This window comes from Penaeus vannamei, chromosome 20, assembly GCF_042767895.1.
Source record: "Penaeus vannamei isolate JL-2024 chromosome 20, ASM4276789v1, whole genome shotgun sequence".
In the NCBI taxonomy this organism is placed as follows: Eukaryota; Metazoa; Arthropoda; class Malacostraca; order Decapoda; family Penaeidae; genus Penaeus; species Penaeus vannamei.
Genome location: NC_091568.1, coordinates 4,131,017 through 4,144,385, shown reverse-complemented (window position 1 = coordinate 4,144,385; position 13,369 = coordinate 4,131,017). Strand labels below are relative to the sequence as shown.

Below are 13,369 nucleotides of genomic sequence, written 5' to 3'. Positions count from 1 at the left end.
GTGAGACGGGCGTCGAAAGAGGTCCTGAACGGGGCCCAGTCTTCTTCGGCGGTGACCGTTGGCGAAGATTATTTCGTTGAATTTTTCCACAAGGAAAAAAAATCGCTTGTCTGGGTTGCTTTCCACGCAAATTTTCGTCTGGGGCCTCGATCGGTGCTTGTGCGAAATTCCCACGTAAAGAAACCCGAATGGGGATAAAATAGTCCAGCCGCAGTCCCGTTTCCTCCGAGACATGCAGTAAAAACATGTTTAACAGAAGTTATGCGAGCCACTGCATTATAACTAGCTCCTAAACCTTAAAAGTAAAGCGTGTGAAATTATCATGAAGTCTCCAAGTGTATAATATCGATTAATTCCTTTAAAATGGCTGTAGAATTAGACAATTATCAAAGGAATAAATGAGAAATAAGGGAGATACAGAAACGAATTCGCAAAAAAATGAAAGCCTATTTCTCTCTAATGGAGTCGAGACAGCAAGGAGCTATGGCTGGGCTCGGTTGAAGCCTAACTTTATTTGCATAATTTCTACACCTGATTCCCCACACTCTTTATCTTGTTTTTCTCTTCCTTCACTTTCCATTGTCGTCTAATCGTGCCTCGTCTTTTTCTTTCATTTTATGCCTTTTCCTTCGTTTTAGCCTTTTTTTCTATCTTGACCATTTTTTTTCTTATCACTGTAATTATTGTAGTATTTTCTACCTTATGTGACAATGTTTATGAACATATTTGTCGTATTGAAATTTCAGGACAATTCTTATGAAGGTTCTTTTCTCGCAATTCTCACACACACACACACACACACACACACACACACACACACACACACACACACACACACACACACACACACACACACACACACACACACACACACACGCACACACACACACAATGTACAATATAGTTACTTTGCCTGAGTAAGTTTGACCTTACTCGATTTTTGTTCTCTTTCGCTCTCTTTTTAATTTATTCGTTCGTTCTTCTCCTTATCTTTCTTTTCTCTACCTATGCCCCCTCTGACTTGCAATCTCTGATCTTTTCTTATTACTATTTCTATTTTCGTATTCAGTTCCTTCTTCATTTTTATTTACATTTTTTTTCTTTTCCTATTTCTCCCTCCTCATCTGTCTCTTTCCCTCCCTACAATCATCCTACATCCTTGTCCCTCCTAAGCCTCCTCTTCCATCCCTTCCCTCTCATCTCCTATTCTTCCTTCTCATCTCTCATTCTTCCTCCCTCCTCCTCTTCCCTCCCTTCCCTCTCATCTCCTGCTCTTCCTATTCCCTCTCATCTCCCATTCTTCCTCCCTTCTACGCCTCCTCTTCCATCCCTTCCCTCTCATCTCCTGTTCTTCCTCTTCCCTCTCATCTCCCATTCTTCCTCCCTCCTACGCCTCCTCTCCTATCCCTTCCCTCTCATCTCCTGGTCTTCCTCTTCCCCCTCATCTCCCATTCTTCCTCCCTCCTACGCCTCCCCTTCCATCCCTTCCCTCTCATCTATTCTTCCTCCCTCCTACGCCTCCTATCCCATCCCTTCCCTCTCATCTCCTATTCTTCCTCTTCCTTCCTCCCTCCTACGCCTCCTCTTCCATCCCTTCCCTCTCATCTGTTTTTTTCTCTTCCCTCTCATCTCCTATTCTTCCTCTTCCCTCTCATCTCTCATTCTTCCTCCCTCCTACGCCTCCTATCCCATCCCTTCCCTCTCATCTCCTATTCTTCCTCTTGCCTCTCGAGTCGAGGCAGGGTCGCCACGTGTCAGATTATAGCCGTACACAGGCCCTTAAGAGGTCTCAAGACGCTTACCAACACTTGGAGGCGATGTGAAGACTTGTTACGTAGACGGCCTCCTCGCAAGGACCCTCTCCACCATTATTGTCTTTTCCTTTATCTTTATCGTCTACATTTTTCTGGTATATTGATATTTGTTTTTAGTTTTTATATTCCTTTTATGCGATGGCGGTTATTGTATTTTTTTTTTTTCTCTTTGTATTTTTTTTCTGTCTCTTCTGGGAATAGGAGTAATAATTTATGTGTATATACAATATCCTGTCTTCCTTCTCCTACACCCTCCCCTCCCCCCTTCAGCCCCTAGCCCCCACCCCCCATCCCCCCGGCTCACCCCCAAACCCCTCTTCCCTTGCAAGCTCAATGGCTGACTTGCAGATCGAGCGGCGGCGGTTGCAACATCCAACGCAAACCCTGCCTCAACACCACCGTCGTCCTTTTGGATCCCTTTCTGTCACTCGTTGAAATCCCTCTCGCGGATTCCTCTCTGCCTCTCTCCCTCTCCCTCTCCGCCGTCGACCACTCCTTCGCCACTCGACTTCGGTAGCCCGAGGCCCTCTCTCTCTCTTTCTCTTTCCCTCTCTCCTTCTCCCTCTTTCTCTCCCCCCTCCCTCCCTCCTTGCAACACCCCATCCTTCCCTTCCCTTCCCTTGTACCACTCGTTCTCAGCCTCCAGGAGCTCTCCAGGTCCGCGGACGGCCAGTGGCTCCTCAGCACTTGATACACTCTGACCTCGCCGCTGCTGAGTTCGAGTGGACGGTGAGAATCGCATTTGGAGGTCTGGCCGCCGGGCTCGAGTGGATGCTCAAACACAATTTTACGCTGATTTGTGTGCGCGGGGTATTTTGTATATGTTTGCCGAAAAAAAAAATCATCATGACAGCGGGGGAAAAATGGCATAAAAGTAAATAAAAAAAAATCGTGTAAAAATAGCGTCGCCGAGATTTAAATTCAGGTGATTATTACAATGATCCCCGAGTTGAATATTCTTGCCTCAGAAATCGCAAACATCATCCTGGCGAGAGGTGGGATGAGGGGGAGGACACGTGAGAGGAGAGGAGAAGGAAAGGAAGGAATAATAATAATAATGAAGAGGAGGAGAAGGAAAGGAAGGAATAATAATAATAATAATGAAGAGGAGGAGAAGGAAGAATTGTACGAAAATTGATAGAGATAGAAGACGGAAAAGAAGAGAGCAAAGAATCAATAGAAGCGAGGAACACAAGATAGAAATAAAAAAGAGAAAGAAAATCATGAACATATCAAGAACCGAAGAAGAAAAATAAGAAGAAACAAGTAAATAATAAAGAAAAGGAAGTTTAACAAAATTAAAAATAAATAAACAAAGGAAATGAAAAATAAAATAAAGAAAAATAAAGATACTCCAAAGATCAAACGACCCATCCTCCTTCTCCAACACCCCCCCCCCCCAAAAAAAAAAAAATAATAATAATAATAAAAAAAATAAATAAATACATAAATAAAACACCCAAGAACCACACTCAGTCTCCCGACCCACGAAGGCGTCCCCAGAACCCCCACTCGGTCCTTCGGGTTACCATAGAGCAACAGGAAGAACCGGTTACCCAGCGAACCAAAAGGAGACAAACTTCTCACCCGATGCTTTAACGACCGCTGGCCCGATCCGAGATAACTGTCCATTAAACGGATCCATTTCAATGCCCGAGCGGGTCCTGGCGGGTCAGTAAAATTCGTCCCAAAACGCATTTTAATTGAGCGTTACAAAGAGGAAAGCTTCATGTTCTTATCAATGGCGTTCGAGTGCATTCTGATGTACGCTGAGAATTTCACGATAAAGAAATAAAATTGATTGAAAAAAATAGAAAAATCGAGAATGTAAATCAGCTTAATCTATCTTTGTAAATTAAAATCTGCATTATCAGCTGTTTTCTGCAAGGCATGATAAAGCATCGAAACATTCCCAAGTTCGGGAAAATATCCCCTTCATACTTAAAAAAAAAAAAAAAAAAAAAAAACATTCATTAACCAAAAAAAAAAAAAAAAAAAAAAAAATCGACAAAGCCCAAGAAAACAAAGCAAGAAAGAAGCAGAGCTCACAGCACTCCCGGCCTCCTTCCCACACAGCTCGAGCTCCTTCGGCCAGACCATCTAAAGTTTCCAGACGCGGCTTGAGGTTCTCGAGGGCTGGAAAGGTGATAGCTTCTTCCCCGGACCCTCGGTGGCCCCGCCGAAGGCTTCCTTGGCGTCTTGGCACAGCTGTCGTCGCCCAAGCACTTGCGTCCTCTCCGCTGCTTGATCCCGGCGGCGGGAGCTTGCTTGCGGACGATGGGAGAGGGAAATCCGATCCTGCGAGGTCTAGCCGTTGAGGAGGTACTGCTTTTGATGTAGGGTTTGCGGAGATTCCGATGGCGGTGCGACGAATATCTGGTAATAACGAACGCGGTTTGGAAACTCTAGGGGGAAAAATACAACAACAATGAAAACGTTGTTGGGAATCCCCCTTCCGACACAAAAGCAAACAACAGCCAACAACAACAACAACAATTACAGCCTCGAGGGGGAACCACAGCCGGACGAAGCCCTCGCTCCCGAATCCCCGTCGCCCGAACTCCGATCCGAACCCGAACCCGAACCCGAACTTCTCGCGCGAATCTCTTTACTTAGTAACAAGTTTCCCCCCAAAAGCAAGAACTCTCGGCGGATCAAGTGCGGCGAAGGGGAGGGGGAGGGGAGGGGGGAAGGGGGGCGGGGGGGGGGGGGGGGTGGCAGAGATATCCCTGAGACATTCCAAGCATCACGCTAAGCTCTCCGTCTCGGACTTCGCGCCCAGATTGAGTTTCACAGCGCCAAGGAACAGCTGTGACGTGGGCTGAGAGTGGGACAGCCAGCGTCGAAATGGGGGTGGGGGTGTAGGCGGAGAGGGGGAGGGAGGGAGAGGAGGGGGAGGGGAGAGGGAGAGGAGGGGGAGGGGAGAGGGAGAGGAGGGGGAGGGGAGAGGGAGAGGAGGGGGAGGGGAAAGGGAAAGGAGTGGGAGGGAGATGAAGATGAGGAGGGGGAGGGAGAGGAGGAGGAGGTGGGAGAGGGAAGAGAGAGGTGGGAGGAGGAGTCGACAATTAGCACACTGAGGTAGGCTTAAATGACGCCTCCTCCCCTCCCCCTCCTCCCCCTCCTCCCCGCCTAACATCTCGGTGTAATTAGCGACTGGACGAATCCTTCACGCGGGGAATATAATGTATTATTCCCTCTCGACCATTAATAAAAAAAACATCCGGACATTATTACGAAGACCGTAGGAGACCGACAGTCCCTCCCTTTCCTTAAACGGACGTCCATTACATATTTTGCAAGACATATTCAACGCTTCTGAATGGGTGTCGCGTCTTCAAGGATGCTGTTTCCTTCACCTCCCTTTCCCTTCTCCCTCCCCTCCCTTCCCTACCCATTCCTCCCCTCCTTCCCCTACCCATTCCTCCCCTCCTTCCCCTACCCATTCCTTCCCTCCTTCCCCTCCCCTAACATATGTCATCCTTACTACGGTTCTTCCTCGGATCTGCATGGATGGTTCACAGGTTCACGGGACCATCATGAACGGAAATCAAATTAATATCTCTAAATCGAGACACAACCGCGTGGAAGATATCTATATCGTTCAACTTATACATATATATAAACTAAACGTGATCTTAAGACTTTCGTTTTCTCCAGAATAAGGAGAAAAAAAAGAAGAAGAAGAAAAAAAGATATATTAGTTTCAGGTTTCCCCAAAACTTATCCCTGGCGATCCTCTTCGTCTCGGTCCCCGCAGCTCCTCTGGTGGCCAGATAATGAACTAAACGAGTCTTCTCCTGCCCTCAGCTCTTACCGTCGACATTCCCACTGCGGGTAACGGCCACATAGACCCTACTGACCCTGTAACCTCCAATAAGCTAGTCACAGCCCCTAGAGATGCTAGGCAGGTAATCGCAGGTAATTTTGAACACACGCCGGACCCGAGGAAGTACAAAAGCATCTAAATTGTTGTCTAGAACAGTGCAGAGGATAGAGTTCCCTGTCGATTTATTATGTAAGCTCTGAGGTCTGTCTTAAGGGGAAGGAAGAGGAAGCATATCCGAGTTTGTAGGTCAGCTTAGGTATCTGCAGCTTATATGTACTGGATTAATATAGTGTGTATAAATATATGTATGTGTGTGTGTGTGTGTGTGTGTGTGTGTGTGTGTGTGTGTGTGTGTGTGTGTGTGTGTGTGTGTGTGTGTGTGTGTGTGTGTGTGTGTGTGTACGTGGGTGTATACATATATACAGTATATGTATGTATATATGTATGTATATATATATATATGTACACATATGTGTATATATACATATATATATAAATGCATACATATATACATACACACACGTAAACACACACACACACACACACACAAACACGTATGTATATCTAAATGCATATGTATGTGTGTTTTTGTACACACATGCATATGTACACCCATCAGTTAGACAATTGTCAGTCTATCTAATCAATTCCTGATCTAAATCCCATACATCTCTAAATACCAATCTTCCTAATCCTGATCATAATAATAATATTAATGATAACATTTCGCGCTTATCTTTTCGCTCATAACATCAACCTCCACCACGCCGCCCCGACTCATCTATACACGCTACAACTACACTTGTTTTCGTTATACTTGTGCCCCTGACGCCCATTCCACGCCCACCCATCTCCAGCCGTATACCCGTCGCCCTTCGCTATAATATAACCCGCAAAAAAGGACCCTTTACATCAACATATCACTGATAACCATCGCCCGAGCTACTATCTAGTTCATTAAAATGGCCATCACCATCGCTGACCCACATCAAACGATGTCGTCACTGCACAAAAACTTGCATTCCAATACGTCATTATCACCATCAAAACCCTCCTTTTCCAAAAAAAAAAAAAAAAAAAAAGGGGGAGAGAAAGGTGAAACAAAAGCAAGAAAGAGGAGGAAAGAAAATGGAGGTCAGAAAAAAGGAAAAAGAAGGAAGAAATAACATAAAAAGAGAAAGAAAACAAAAGACAAAGAAGTGAGAAAACAAAAGAAAAAAGACAGAAAGAAAACAAATAAAGAAAGAAAAGAAAAAAAAACAGATATAAAAAGAAAAATGAATAAATAAAGAAAAAAAAAACAGTTCAACACCCCATTTTAGTCCCCGATACAACCCATTATCGTCAACAATCTTCATCATCACCTAGATCACTATCGTCAAAAGTATATCATACGCCCTCACAATCACCTATTCACAGCGGCCTTTCTCTCCCTCCCCCCCCCTAATTATCCGTATAAACAACCAAACCACAGATTCTAATCCACCCCCCACCCCCCCCACCACCCCCCCCCCCCCCGCCCACCCCCTAATCCCTATAACTACCCACTTCGGCCATTTGCGTATTACAGTCAACACCTCCGTTGCAGAGATCGGCGGTGTTACGGTAGCTTTTTCTTCCTGAATTGGTGTTAATGTTGCAAATGTTGCAAGAAAGAGAGGGAGAGAGAGGGAGAGGGAGAGGGAGAGGGAGAGGGAGAGAGAGGGAGAGAGAGAGAGAGAGAGAGAGAGAGAGGACTGTTATAATTTGGTGAAGTCGGGAAAGGTTATAATATGATGGATTTTTGCTATGTCTGTTTTCAATAGCAGGTGAGGCGTGGAAATAATACCAAGCATTCATATATACATATACATACATACAGATACATACATACATATAAACATAAACATGCATACACCTAAACATATAAATGTATACACCTAAACATATACATACATACATATAAACATATTCATACATACACATAAAGATATACATACATACAAATAAACAAATACATACATACACATAAACATATACATACATACACATAAACATATACAGACATACACATAAACATATACATACAAGCACCTGAAGATATACATAAACATATATACATACATACATATAAACATATACATACATACACAAAAACATATACAGACATACACCTAAACATATACAGACATACACCTAAACATATAGACACACACACAAACCCAAACAAACAAAGACAAAGCACAACAGCCCCTTCCTCACCCCCAGAACAGCAGCTGCAACGTGCAAAAATCTCACCCAAATCCCCCCCAAAATCCGCCGCAGAACGCCCGGAATCCCTCGAGCAGCACCCCGTTCTTCGCCGAGATTAGCCCGAGTCACTATCTACTCGCGTCCCGATAGATAGCGTGGCTTATCGGGGCTGATGGGTTCGTTAAGGCCGGGAGCAAGGCGCTGTAGGGAACCGCTGGCGATAAGAGGTCCCTTTGTCTGCAAGGATGAGTGAATTCCTGAATATATTATTGCTCGGGAGAGAAATGCCGGACGACTCGGATGTAAGGATCTGATTATAAAGAACATCCGCGCATTATCCGTACGCGGTGTCCGTAAAGAGAGAGAGAGAGAGAGAGAGAGAGAGAGAGAGAGAGAGAGAGAGAGAGAGAGAGAGAGAGAGAGAGAGATAGAGATAGAGATAGAGATAGAGATAGAGATAGAGATAGAGAGAGAGAGAGAGATAGAGATAGAGAGAGAAAGAGATAGATAGATAGAGAGAGAGAGACGGTTGCGGCAGCTGGGTATGGACGACATCCTGCACACTGAGATTGAAGCTGCGGACTTATAAAGCAAGTGAGTGCACCCTTAGTGGACCACCCCAGGCCCTGAAGACCTCGGGGGGGAGTGTGTAAGGGGTGAGGATAACATCGCTTTTTAGGTACACTTGCGTAAACAGGGAGTGGGAGGTCTCGGGGATCTACGCTGAAGATTATTTTTTCCCCCTAAACCTAAAAACAAAACACGAAAAAAAACTTGAAAATATTTCCTTCGACGCCAAGCCCCCCCCTCCCCCTCCCCTTCTCCCATCGCCCTTTCGTACGTTCTCGTTTATACTCTCGATAACAGTTTAATGCCTCGTTAATGTATGTTCTCATAATGGCCAGAGATAAGCCTTTTAGGGAATTTATCGCCAGTAATGAGGCCTCAAGACACGAGAGCAAAACACAGGCGGCCGTTCCAGATTTTCGTCACGTGGGAACACCGAAGCCAGGGGTCTTCAATTACACGTATGTCCTTCTTATTTCGTCTACGGTACCTTGTTAAATCAGAGTAGGTATTGTAATGTTTTTTTTCGTGGTATAATGTATGCCATGGTCTACGAGTGATGGCTAAGCGACCGCGATGATGTAATAATCTTTATAATAGATCGAAAATAATGGTCACGTTTGTTTTCTCGTCGGACGGGCGCCGAGGACGTGACAGTGACGGCTCTCCGTTTGAAAGTTTTCCAACTGACACACGGCCGTCAGCGAATGACGCAACGGCGTTTGGGCTGCGGGCACGGCGGGCCTCGCTTCAAAGTCGGCCGGGAGGGGAGAGGTCGTGGCCATAACGCATGCATAACCAGGTTCGTAAACGGCAGGACAGCTCGTGCTGGTGACGTATGTAGAAGCAGCAGCAGTCGAGGATACGACAGCGTGGCAGCAGCGGCGGCGGCGGCGGCAGTGTCAGCAGCAGCAGCAGGACTGGCCGGGCGAGGAACAGGGGTCGTCAGCTGGCAGGCGGAAGGTTGGACGGGGGCAGCTTCAACCAGGATGGTCACCCCCGCACCACGCTCTTTGTGCCAGGCCAGACACAACACAGCCTTCTCATCTACGTTCTCGGCAAATTAACCTTCTCCCCTGGCCTCGCTTTTCCTCGCCATCGGAGCCTGCCCCTGGCACCGTGGCACAGCAGGAACGAAGGGGAGCCCGGCGTGTGGCACCTGGAGTGCGGTGCAGAGCCACAATATCGCGAGCGTCGCAATCACGTGGCAACCGAGCGCACGTGGCCTCCAGACTACCCTCAGGCAATCGTCTGTCCACTCTTTACTGACCACCGCTTTTTTGTGGGTCTGACCTTCGACCCGACTCAGTAATCGGAATATTTCATACATACAAACCTATGTATAGTAGAGTTTTATGTACTATACATCCGTAAGGACGAGTGACCCAGGATCATGAGCAGGAGAAATGGGTGACCCCAGAAGGTGTCCCCGGAAGCTGACCTGCCGAGGCTACCACGCACGTTCCTATACTTCCTGGCCCGCCCATTGGTCCTTGCCGCCACCAATCAGCGGCCAGATTGCTCCCCCCTTTCTCCCTTCCCTCCTCCGTCCTGATAACCCCTCGACCCTCCCTCTCTCCCTAATATCATCGCTTATTACTAGATCGAACAGGATTTTAAGACGCCAGTCGGAACTCTCCATACGCGACATCATAATTCACAACGTAATGCAATTAAAATGAAATCAAAGCGGCCTGAGACCCGGAAATCTGTCGTGAACCTTAGCCGAGATTTCGTGAAGGTGCGGGGACGAGCCTCGGAACCTGACCTCGGCGCTGACCTTAAAGACAAAGTGGTTCCCTCCGAGGCGGCCTCCCATTGGCCAGCCTCGGACCTGAATAGCGCCCCTCCATTCCGGCCACTGACCAATGGGAAGTCCTCCCCGGCAAGAAACCCGACGAAATTGCAACAAAATGCAACACATGCAAGCGCGATCCCGACGGAGAGAAAACACAAAGATGAAAGCGCCCGGTAAACATCTCAGTCTCGCCGAGCGCAGGTGTGGCGTGAGTGTGCGAGAACCTGATTACGACGATCGTAACGAACCTCTTCCGCCGAAGCGATTCAATTATGGCGACGACGAGAGAGAGACGGAGAGAAAGAGAGGCAGACGGAGAAGCGCGAAAAATACCCGCCGTCTCCCCCTTCGTACGCCGCCGCGCTACACCAGGGGGCAGAGACGGAGGGAAACGCTAATGTTTTTGTGTGGACATTATTCTGTGACGTGCACAAGGTCTCTCCGATACCAAGTTTCCCGAGAAGTTTCTACTTTAGCGTTCCAGACTGAGATTTGATCTTGCTATCAGCTGCGGGGTTGCCAGCAAGCGCCTCGCAGTTCCATGGGAATTTTTGAACGCTTTTGCACGAGAGGGACATTCGGACGCCCCTGCTTGCGACACTCCGGGACGGGCGTCTCTATGCAAATGCTGAAGGTATCAAACACACACACTCGCACACGCACACACACACACACACGTATATATGTGTGTATATATACAAATGTATGTGTGTGTGTGTGTGTAAAGAGGAAAAGAGAGAGGGAGAGGAAGAGAGAGAGGGAGAGGAAGAGAGAGAGGGAGAGGAAGAGAGAGAGAGAGAGGAAGAGAGAGAGAGAGAGAGAGAGAGAGAGAGGAGAGACAGAGAGAGAGAGAGAGAGAGAGAGAGAGAGAGAGAGGGGGGGGGGAAGAGGAGGAAGAGAGACAGACAGACAGACAGACAAAGACAGACACAGACACAAACACAAACAGAGAGAGACAGGTAGACAATCAAACACACACACCCAACCACTCCTACACAACCACGTATTTATACATAACAGACACTCGAGCATCTGCAGTCATTTACTAAGAGAAGGAAATACGCCATATTTCCTAGATGTTTTCCTGCGCTATATTTGGCCATGCGCGAGGGTCCGTAGCACTCAGGAAGTCTTAGACTACTCACCTTGTTGTTGCAACCAGTCCAGTCACGCTTGCAACATCACTGAAATATAAGAAGGGAAGGAAAAAAATAAAAGATCACAATTTTCCTAGATAATTTTGAGTAAGAACAGTCTCCTCGTGGGATCTTGCAACAACACTGCAATTATATTCATGACACATGAGCGGAACTATTTCAACTATTATTAGAAAACAAGCAATACAAACGACGATAATAACGATAACAAAGTGGGATTAATCAGATTAGAGTCGGTAACAAGGGTAAACAGGCTTCTCGAGTAACCCTTTCACTAAAGGGTGAGATTAACCCCTTCTGGAGCCCCTTACCTACACCCTCCCACCCCCAGTCCCCTCCCTTCACCTTCCCCACTCACCTCCCTCCCTCCCTGCCCCTTCTATACTCACCCACCCCTCCCTTCTCCTTCCCCACTCATCTCTCTCCCTCCCTGCCCCTTCCCCTCTCCTCCCCCTCCCACCCTGCCCCTTCCCCTCTCCCTCCTCCCTCCCTGCCCCTTCCCCTCTCCCCCCTTCCTTCCTTCCCCGTCCTCTCTTACCCCCTCCCTCCCTTCCCTTTCCTCTCTCGCCCCCTCCCTCCCTGTCCCTTCCCCCTCCCTCCCTTCCCCCTTCCTCTCTCACCCCCTCCCTCCCTGCTCCTTCCCTATTCACCCCCTCCCTCCCTTCCCTTCCCCTTCTCCTCCCTCCTACCATCATCACCGCCAGCCCTACCCACCCCCCCTCCCCCTCCCCCCCCTTAGCCCCTCCAGCCTCCCTGTCTTTCACTATTTAGACATTATATAATCAGCCTCTTTCCCTCCCAAGATTTATTACTTTTTTATCTACTTATGTTTTTTTTGTGTTGTGTTTGATTACCCGTTTGTTTGTTTCTTTTGGTCCTGAGTTCCTTTCAATCATATTTTCTTTCTTATGTTTTCTTTCTTTCTCTCTCTCTCTCTCTCTCTCTCTCTCTCTCTCTCTCTCTCTCTCTCTCTCTCTCTCTCTCTCTCTCTCTCTCTCTCTCTCTCTCTCTCTCTCTCCCTTTCTATTCCTATTCCAACTATATCATATTCCTATTCCCATATCATATCATTCCTATTCTTATATCATATCGCATTCCTAATCCTATATCAAATTATATTCTTATTCCTATATCATATCACATTCCTATTCCTATATCGTATACTCCTTCTCATACTGCTATTCGTATCATCATCCTCTGCTTTGCTTTCTCTCTCTTCTTTCCATATATCTACCTCTTCTTTCTCTCCCACCTCCTATCTTTATTTGATTTTGACTCCTTCCTTCTTTCCAAGACCTCCGCACCCCCTGACCCCCTCCCCCTATTATCATCAACCTCCCTTTTTTCCTTATAATCTTTTTCTTTTTCTTTCTCTTTCAATACTGTCAATAGATTGCGAAAGAAGGGAAGAGAAGAGGTACAAGAATAGGCGTAAATTGAGAAAAAAGAGGTACTAGGAAAAGACGCCAAGAAAAGTAGAAAAAAAGATGGAGAAAAGCGAACGAGAAGAGAAAGAGAGAGAAAACAGAAAAGAAAGATAAAAGGTATAAAGTGAAAATGAAATGAAAGAAGAACGAAAATAGAAAAAGACAAAAGAAAAAAAATAATGAAAGAAAATAGAAAGAAAAATAACAAAATGAAATAGGAATAGTAACGAAAAGATTAAAAAAAGAGAGACAAAAGGAACAAACAAACAAACAAGAAAAATCCTCTTCTCTCACCACCACAGTAAAACGAAAAAAAAAATCACTACCACAGCAAAAAAAAAAAAAAAAAAAAAAAAAAAAAAAAAAAAAAAACACACACACACCAAAGAGATAATCAAATCCCACCCACCCCCTCGAAAAAAAATCCAAAAAAGCAAAATAAATTAGAAGAGAGAAAAGGCATTTCCAGCCGTACCCGAGAGCCTTGACAACCTCACTGTTGCTTCTGTCTTGCCAAGGCCGTTGCATGGCGAGTAGGCCGGGTGGTC

At 46.3% G+C, this 13,369-nt stretch overlaps 1 protein-coding gene across 1 annotated transcript in view; it reads right to left on the bottom strand.

Annotated features, from left to right (window-relative positions):
- The window catches only part of LOC113828121 (TOX high mobility group box family member 4-A), a 711,447-nt gene that overhangs the window by 640,033 nt on the left and 58,045 nt on the right, over window positions 1–13,369 (bottom strand). Inside the window, exon 2 of the mRNA XM_070134765.1 lies at window positions 11,360–11,421. The gene's annotated coding sequence lies outside the window, so the exon portion shown is untranslated. The remainder of the gene's footprint in view (window positions 1–11,359; window positions 11,422–13,369) is intronic.